This window comes from Prosopis cineraria, unplaced genomic scaffold (assembly GCF_029017545.1).
Source record: "Prosopis cineraria cultivar Desert tree isolate PC_DT_omini unplaced genomic scaffold, ASM2901754v1 PC11, whole genome shotgun sequence".
NCBI lineage: Eukaryota > Viridiplantae > Streptophyta > Magnoliopsida > Fabales > Fabaceae > Prosopis > Prosopis cineraria.
Window position 1 is genome coordinate 20,700,553 of NW_026555342.1, and position 9,469 is coordinate 20,710,021.

Genomic DNA, 9,469 nt, shown 5'->3' on the forward strand with positions numbered 1-9,469 from the left:
TCAGACCGAGAGAACTTAGGAAACTCCATTTTTGTAAACTGAGTCTTGTATCGATGCTCATCCCTAGTTTATCTATCATCAGCTTGGTCATGTCGACCCTCTATTTTGAGTTTGCACCTTCCTCTTCTTTCATGATTGGGAGAGCCTTCTTCTCTTTCTCGCATAAGAAGTTGTAACTAATTAGAGTTGCCTTCAACCATATCTATTAAAGTATCCATCTTTTTGAATCTTTTTTCCAATCTTGTGACATGATCATCCATCTCTTGTTTCTTTTGGGTTCGGGTTTGTACCATAAACTGTTTACGTAAGGGAACAATTTTAAAACTAATGGCCGAGGATTGGCCAGCTTTGATACCACTGTTGTGGTAGAATAATTCTGATAGAGAAAGTTAGAGAAATTGAGAGGGTAGGGAGAAAATAATAGAGGAGGTAGAGAGATTTAGGAAATTAGAGACAGGGAATAGAGTAAATAGTTCTCAATTTATTCATATCATAGGAATACAATAGTCCAAGCTATTTATACACTTACGCATACAGATCCCCCAACAACTATATATGTGTGAGGCAAAGATCAAAGACGAGGTAGCAATGATTGATGACTAATAGGAGAGCAGAGATGTTGATTGAGGCAGACATAAGTGACAATCGATGGGAGAGCAGACGAGTGATTGTAAAATCTTTAATCTTTAAGTTAAGAGAGTCAAAGTTTTAATCAAACAAAGAAGGCTGAGAGAGTGAGAGTCGGGAGATCATAAATTAGAGAATTTTAAACTTTAGCTTTTTCCTCTACACACCATTTTTACATAGATTGCAAAAAAAAAAAACAAAACATAATAAGGCCTAGAGGGTTGCCCAAGTCAGAGCCCATTTTTTTAGGGCTTGTCAGGGCTAAACTCAAAAGCTCGATTACCTTAAAAACCTCATGTTTAAGCCTAAACTTTTATTTAAATAGGACCTGCAGGCCTGGCCCTTATATCTAGCCCTAAAGGATAGACAAGCTGCACACATTGGTCTTACTATAGTGTACTCCTTCCAATTCTATTTAAAAGACATTTTTTTAAAAATAATTTTTTGTCTAAAGTATAGGACACTTTGTAATAATTAAATCAATTTTTTAAATTTTATCCCTTCTTGACTAGCGTAAAGGTATTTAATATGGTTGTATTATTATTCAAAACTAAGGTAAAAATGAAAGTACATCTTAATTTTTTACTAAATCAAGAAGAATAAATTAACTTTTTTTAAAATATGTGAAACAATTAAAAGTGCCCTATAATAAATAAATATAGAAAAGGGTACTTTACAAGATGACAATGCCTACAAAGGTATCATAGAGAGAAAAGTAAAATGGGAGAATGACAATAAAATTCAAGAAGAGAAAAACAATTTTTTTAAAAAAATAAATTATAAATATTAATTTAGATAGCTGTAAATAGGAATTACAATTATATGCAAACTGAAGGTTATATTTAAAATTTAAATATTTTATTTGCAATTAAAGTTTTTAAATTTAAAATTATTTAAATTAATATTTATTTTTTAAAAAAATTATTAAAATTTTTCACTCATCATTTATTTGCTTGGTGAATTAACTCACGATCACACTTGTGATTTTATATTAGAAAAATTCAACGTCTAGTGTGATATTATGTTATTAAAACTTAACTCTGTCATGCCAATCAATCGATAAATCAATCTAATGACGCTAACAATTTTGCACAAGACGATCGTGTTTGATTTTATACATTTTTTTCCCTATCCCTGTTGAGCCTCAACGATATCGTTAATTCTGAGTTTAAAATATAACATTATATGTCATATTAGTGCTGTAGAAACTCTGTTTTACGGGACTATTAGCTTTATATGAGAAGGTTTTATTTTCTTGTACAGTAATGCCTTTTTATTTAAATAATACTCTTTTTGGCTTATATATAAATATTTTTGTATATTTTAATGAAATTATATTATTTTAATAAATGTTATTAGAAATGGATCGGTCTTTGAACCAATTGAGGCAGTAATTCATGATTCAAAGGTTAGACTGAGGTTAGACTGTGGTTAAATTGGTTATAGTTAAGTTAATATATTTAAATATTATAGAAAAGTTTAAATTAATTTTCTTATTTTTTTGAAGTTTCAAAATTATTGTTGGTTTTTTTTTTTGGGAGATGGTGATCCCATGTTTTATTAAAGGAAACAAGAACTAAATTTGTTTGATAAGATATGTAAATAAACATTTGAATGAATATAGATGAAAAAGATCTTTCCATGTAAAGCAATAAATTCAAAGAATCAATTTAAAAGGACATAAATCGCTTGTATGAAAAAAATAAAAGAAATGTTCATGCATGAAAAAGGAAATATGAGAATCACAAAAAAAAAAAAAGAACAAAGAAGAGGATACATTTTCTTAAAAAAAAAAAAAAGAAACAGATTGATTTATATAATAGAAAGGGTGGGTTGCTATTGCCAAACAATTCAATTGTTTTTTTTTAAAAGACAAATATAATATATATATATATATATATATATAAGGAAATAAAGAGATTACAAGGCATAATAGTTAGGTTCTAAATAACCAGGCGAAAAAGAAAAGGAAAAGAAAGCATTAGCATGGCAAGTAAAGTAAAAGACTTTTTCAAAAAGTTGAAGAAGGACACCAATATCTTGAAGAACCACATCTCTATCTGTCTGAGTTTTTCTGCAAGACCTAGCAAGAAGTGAATTCTTTTCAGGGGGAACGGCACTAAGGGCCCTAAAAAGCAAAAATTTTACAGATAAGGCCTAATAAATTCTGAAATTATTCTGAGAGCCTAAAGGCCTCATTGGCAATTATATTTTCTGGTGAAATGACCAATTTATCCCTTCCATAACCAGCTGTTGAATGAAAATTTCTCCCTCTTCCTCTGTCTTCCTCCCTCTTCCTTTACTCTCTTCCTCTTTCAACACTGATGCAATAATCAAATTTATTTTCCTCCCCATCATGCTTCTCTATTCCCTCTCTTCTTCTTCCTCCTTCTTCCTTCTTTCTCTCATTTGAAGCTTTTTCATTCAACAAGTATGAGTGGGCAATCCACTTTTATCTAGATGGGTATGGAGAAGACAATCAGGCATTCATCTGATTACATTCCTCTCATGCCAACCAGCTTCTTGAAACGATTCGCCATAGTGTGGAAAGAATGGATCAAGTGCTACATCTGCCATTATTAGTTTTATTTTGTCAAAAAAGGATATAGAGAAAGTTTAAGTCATAACAGTTTTATCTAATCATAATGTATGCATTCACATTCATTTAATAAAAACAAGTTATTATTTATGGACTTTTGGTTATTTCTGATACATATTTTTCTGCAACTGATATAAATATTCTGTTGTAGATGTTGTTTATGAAATTTATGTTGTTATTTATGGAGTTTACGTTGTGAAAACTTTGCAATTAACTTGTGCGAATATTTATGTGTATCATATCGACAAACCTTATATTATAAATATATGGACATTGTGTTGTTAGCAAATGAATACTTTCATGCTATATACAGACGTTTTGTTCTTCATAAACTTAAGAAGCTTTTTCAAATGTTTAGTTTAATCATACAAATCATGTGAAATAGATGGACATTGTATTGTTAATAAATGGACCTTGTCATGTTATATATAGACTTTTTATTATTCATAAACTTGAGAAAATTTTTGTTAAGTCTAGCCAACTGATAAATTGAACACACATAGACTTTCAGTTTAGAATATATGAAGATTGTGTTGTGCATGGTAGATATTGTGTTGTGTATGGTTTGCTTACTTGCGCATTTTATCAAGCCTAGCCTACTGATAAAGTAGAATTATTATAGACTTTTAGTTGAAAATAAATGAACCTTATATTGTGCATAATGGATATTGTGTTATGCACTGTTTGCCTATTTGTGCATTTTGTTAAGCCTAGTCTATTGATAAAGTAAAATTGTATGGACTTTTAGTTGAGAATATATGAACTTTATGTTGTGCATAATGGAAATTGTGTTGTGTATTATTTTTTTACTTGTACATTTTATCAAGCCTAGCCTACTGATAAAGTAAAATCTTATAGACTTTTAGTTGAAAATAAATGAACCTTATATTGCGCATAGTAGATATTGTGTTATGCATTGTTTGCCTATTTGTGCATTTTGTTAAACCTAGCCTACTGATAAAGTAGAATAGTATGGACTTTTAATTGAGAATATATGAACCTTATGTTGTACATAGTGGATATTGTGTTGTGCATTGTTTGCTTATTTGTGTATTTTATTAAGCTTAGCCTACTGATAAAGTAGAATCTCATGGATTTTTAGTTAAGAGTAAATGAACCTTATATTGTGCATAGTGAATATTGTGTTATGCATTATTTGCCTAACTTCAGTATTTTGTTAAGCCTAGCATAATGATAAATTGGAATCACATGGACTTTCATGTGAGAATATATCACAAACTTTTTTTTCTTGCAACAGCCTTTAACTACCCGTCCTCCTGGGAGGCCACGAACAAGGAGGATAGAGTCTTTCAAGATAAGAAGATTTATCATTGTTTAAGATGTGGGAAGGCCGGACACAGTCACAAGACATGCAAGAATCCTAACCCAGCATGAGAAGTGGTTACATTGTACTTCTTTAGTGTATACAAGCAACTATAATTATGTATATGAAAGCATTTTCAAATAATATTTTTTAGGTAAGTGGGAATCACAAATATTTTTTGTTTGTAAATGGAGAAGCAACTGTTAGATATTTTGGATATAGTAGCTAACTTTTTGTATATATCAGACTTGAAATATTTTGTCAAATTTCATGTGGGTACTTGTTTTAGTACTTAGGCTAATACCAATATGAAATTATTCATATATGATGTAATTGTCCTTCTTAATCTTGGAAATGCATAAACTTTCTATTGAGCATGCGTGAACATTGTCTTGTGGATAGTGAATGTTGTGTTTTGCATGGTCTGCCTAATGTCATTTTGTTATAGCCTAGGCTAGTGAAATACTGAAAATGTATGAATTTTTTGTTCAACACACATGGACATCGTATTATGCATAGTGGATGTTGTGTCGTGCATAGTCTACCTAGTCATTGTTACTAAAGCCAAGGCTAGTGAAATACTTGAAATGTATAGACTTTCTATTGAGATGTGTGGATATTGTCTTGTGCATATTGAATGTTATATCATGCATGGTCTATTTCATTATTTTGAGAATTCACGCAGGTTCTAAATTCAAATCAAACAAAGGGCAAAATTGTACTTTTGGTCTCAAAGAAATTGGCAATAAGGGTTTCAAGGCCTGCAGAGCAATATCAGATTCATTTAGGCCTAAATTGTAATAAAGTCTATTTTTAAGACCCTTAATTCCATTCTCCCTTCTTTTTAAAGCCCACTATTTTGATCTGACCTATTTGTAAGCGCCTTTCTCGTGAGAACGAACAGATCTAGTGAAGAGTAGCATGAGCTACAAAGTAAAGATCAAGACTATGGCTTCGCAAACTCCAAGTAGAGAAGGGAAAGATTTGAATTGCCAATCCACAGTATCTAATGATGTAGAACCACTTGTTTTGACCTGAGAACTTCTTTTTCATAAGCCACAGCGTCCATCCATACCGATATACACGTAAAGCAATAAGGGAGCTAAAGAAATCATCACATCCAGTGATAGCTTGTGGTTTTTTTGGGATGATCGGTGATAAGGCATCACTATAATAAAGCCATGCATGTAGTTCAGACATTATACTCTCAGGAGATAAATCTAAAGATATATGGGTAGCTTGATTTCTTTTCCACCTGATCAAATTAAGCAAGGTAATGATTTTCTTCAATAGTACCTTGTCATCTTTTTTATAGATCTGCAATAAAAAATTAGGAAGCCAAGCTCTAATATTTGAAGGCCTGATTTGATCAGTTCATATCCCCAGGGAACCAAACCAAATTGCTTTAAATAAGGGACACTGGAGAAAGATATGGTCTAAATTCTCCTCAACTGAGCATCCAAAGGGACAAAGAGAGGTATTATGTAAGTGATACTCCTTCAAGGTCTGGCTGACAGGTAATAAGTTATGAATCAACTTCCATATAAGTAGAGAATGCTTTAGAGGGCAATTCAGTTTCTATAGGAAAGACCAAAGATCATGTTTAACTGCGTTATTAAAATTATATTCTCTAATCAATATATGGAAACCATCTTTTGTGGTGGTATAGATGCCTTGAGAATATCCAAACCATATAATTTTGTCTTGAGCATTGGTATATGAATGCATAGAATTACTTATAGAACGTGCCACATGAGGTTCATATATTTGCTCAAGTAAAAAGGAATTCTAACATGATGGGGTCTAAGGGTTCTGGGGATGAGAAATAAGATTCGAAACCAAACCTGGACTGAACCCTGTATCATTCTTGAGTCTTCTTGTTCTTGGCCACTAAAAGGGGTAATCAATAGGAATATACTGACTATTGCCAACTTTCCATTGTAACTTTAGAATGATTAAGTGAGCACTGTCCTTTATACCTTTCCAAAACCAATAGGAGTTATATGGGACCTTAAAAAATATGTTCCTTGTCTGTATCAAAATATTTGATGCACAAGGTCTTTACAAGCAGGGAGCCAGATTGAGAGTCCAAGATTCTCCAAAATTGCTTAGCTAGAAGAAACATATTTACTTGATGGAAAGGCCTGATCCCTAAACCACCATCTTTGATAGGAGTAAAAATAGCATCCCTGTGTATAAGATGCACGCATTTCTTCCCTTTAGAAATCCCCTAAAAGAAGTTGATGTACATGGAATCAATCATTTTGCAATATTTTAAAGGAAGTTTGACACATGATAGTTGGTAAATAATGGCTGGGGATAAGATAGAGTTTATAAGCGTAAGTCTTAAGGACTATGAAAGAAGCCTCCCTTTCTAAGAGTAGATTCTCTTTTGCACCGAATTAATAATATATTGATAAATGTGATCCTTATTCCTTCCTGAATCAACCCAAGTGCCTAGATATTTATCTAATTTATCAGTAATGTTTACTTCAAGATAAGATGTAATGGTTTTTTTAACACTAGGAGAAACATCGGGGCTAAAAATAATATTTGACTTGCTATGATTTATTTCCTGTCTAGACCATTTGCAGAAAGTGTCCAAGGCCTCTTTAACTGAGATAACTCCTTCTTCAGTGCACTCAAAAAATAGAACTGAATCATCAACATATAGGAGATGAGAAATAGGCCGAGTTGAATGACAAATCTTAATCCCTTCCTATAGCCCATTATCTTGAAATTGCTTTTTCAAATAAGAAAAAACATTAGAGGCTAGAATGTAGGTATAAGGCGACATAGGATTACCTTGATGGATACCATAGGAGGGTAGGAAAGATTGAGAAAGCTAGCCATTGAACAAAATTTGATAAGACACAATAGAAATACAAGCCATCATTAGCTGAATCCATTTTAAAGGAAAGCCCATGAGATGAAGAAAAGCTTTAATGAAAGTCTATGATAGCTTATCAAAAGGCTTAGAAAAATGTATTTTCAAAGCCGCCAAGTTCTTCCTCCCTTTACCTGATGAATGAATAGTGTTTAAAATATCCCCAGCAATAAGAATATTATCTATGATAAGTCTTACTTTTAGAAAAGCACTCTAAAAGGTGGTAATCAAGTAAGGCCAAATTTGTTTAAGTTTATTACATAGGAGTTTAGAGATAATTTTGTATGTAACATTGCATAAACTGATTGGCCTCAAATCTTTTAAAGTTTGCACTTTCTTATCTTTTGGAATAAAGGTAATAAAAGACTTATTCAAAGCTCTAAGATGTCCAGAGTTCCAAAAGGAGACAACCATAGAAAAAATGTCCATTTTAACAGTTTCCCAATGAGTCTGAAAAAATCTAGCATGATAACCCTCAAGACCAAGAGCACTATCTTTTGAAAGATCAAATACTGCAACCTTTACCTCATTTAAAGTAATTGGGGCAATTAAAACCACAGCCTTCTCTTCTGTTAAGACAGGAAGTGATAAATTACTCATGTCTCTAATAAGAGATTCTACTGAGCCATCCTGATTACAACACAGAACTCCTTGAAAATGATGAAAGGCCATACTCTGTATTTCCTGTTGATTATAGGTCCATGATTCATCCTCCTTTTGTAAAGCTTGCACAAAGTTCTTAATATTCCTTCTACTAACCACTAAGTGAAAATACTTTGTGTTTCTTTCCCTTTCAAAATACCACTTAGCTTTTACTCGTTGTTTCCAGTAGCTATGTTCGCAATCATACAAAAATTCCAATTCATGCTTTTTCTCTGCAAGGAGATCGTTAAGGTCATTTGAGTTTAGGTTGTGTTAAGAGAATTTTCTAGAAATTTCCAAGATCTCCTTTTCTAGAGATTTAATCCTCTATTTAAAATTACCAACCTTAGATTTGATCCAATTTTAAAGGGTAGCTAGAGTCCTATCTAACTTACATTTTAGTTTAAAACTTGGTAACCCATAAGTAGCTTGGTCCCAGCATTCAGAAATAACTCTATTACAATCCCCTAGATTATAACAAAAGGACTCAAACCACTTGAATTTACCTCTGCGATGTTCAGTGAAAGTTGAGAAAAGGATAAGGGAATGATCTGAGGCCGCCAGTGCAAGGGTACTCACATTAGAGTAAGGGTAAGAATCTAGCCATAAAATTTTATTGATAGCTAAATCAAGCCGTTCTTTAACATTGGCAAGACCCTTCCTCATATTTAACCAGTTAGAATGAGGTCTATACTGTTTAGTTTCCTGTAATTTAGCTAAAGTAAGACAATTTCTAAAATCAACCATTCCACTAGATCTCAGGTTGAGACTTAGTTTATTTTTTAGATTTAAAACCTAATTAAAGTCACCCAAAAGCAGCCAAGGAGAATTGATTGAATTGGAAGTATTAATGATCTAATTCCAAAGAAGGTGCCTGTCTTCAAGCCTAGGCAGTCCATACACAAAAGTAATATATTTTTCATTAATATCATCATTGTAGCATATTAATCATGAGTAACAGAAAAGGTGCATTCAAGGATTTGAACATCAAGGCAATTATTCCAGGTAACTATAGTGCCTCCTTCCTTCCTAACAGCATCTAGGCCAACATAGTTCATAAACCCAAAACCAGATAATAAACCACTAGCGACAGTAAGTTCCACTTTAGTTTCAGATAGATAAATCAAATCAGGACTAAAGGATAAAACTAATTACCTAATCCTTTGAACTGCCGTAGCTTTATGCAAGCTACAACAATTCCAGCAAAGAAACCTCATGGCACCTTAGGAAACTTTATGAAGGCAGATTCCCTAGCCTCTTCAGGAATAGTAAGATCGATAGTAAACTTCAGTCTCTTGTCAGAACTCTCAATCAATATGTGATCCTCTAACATTTTCCTCTTCACAGGATTGGTAGGACTTAAGGGATTCAGGTTAAGGTTGAAGGCAGC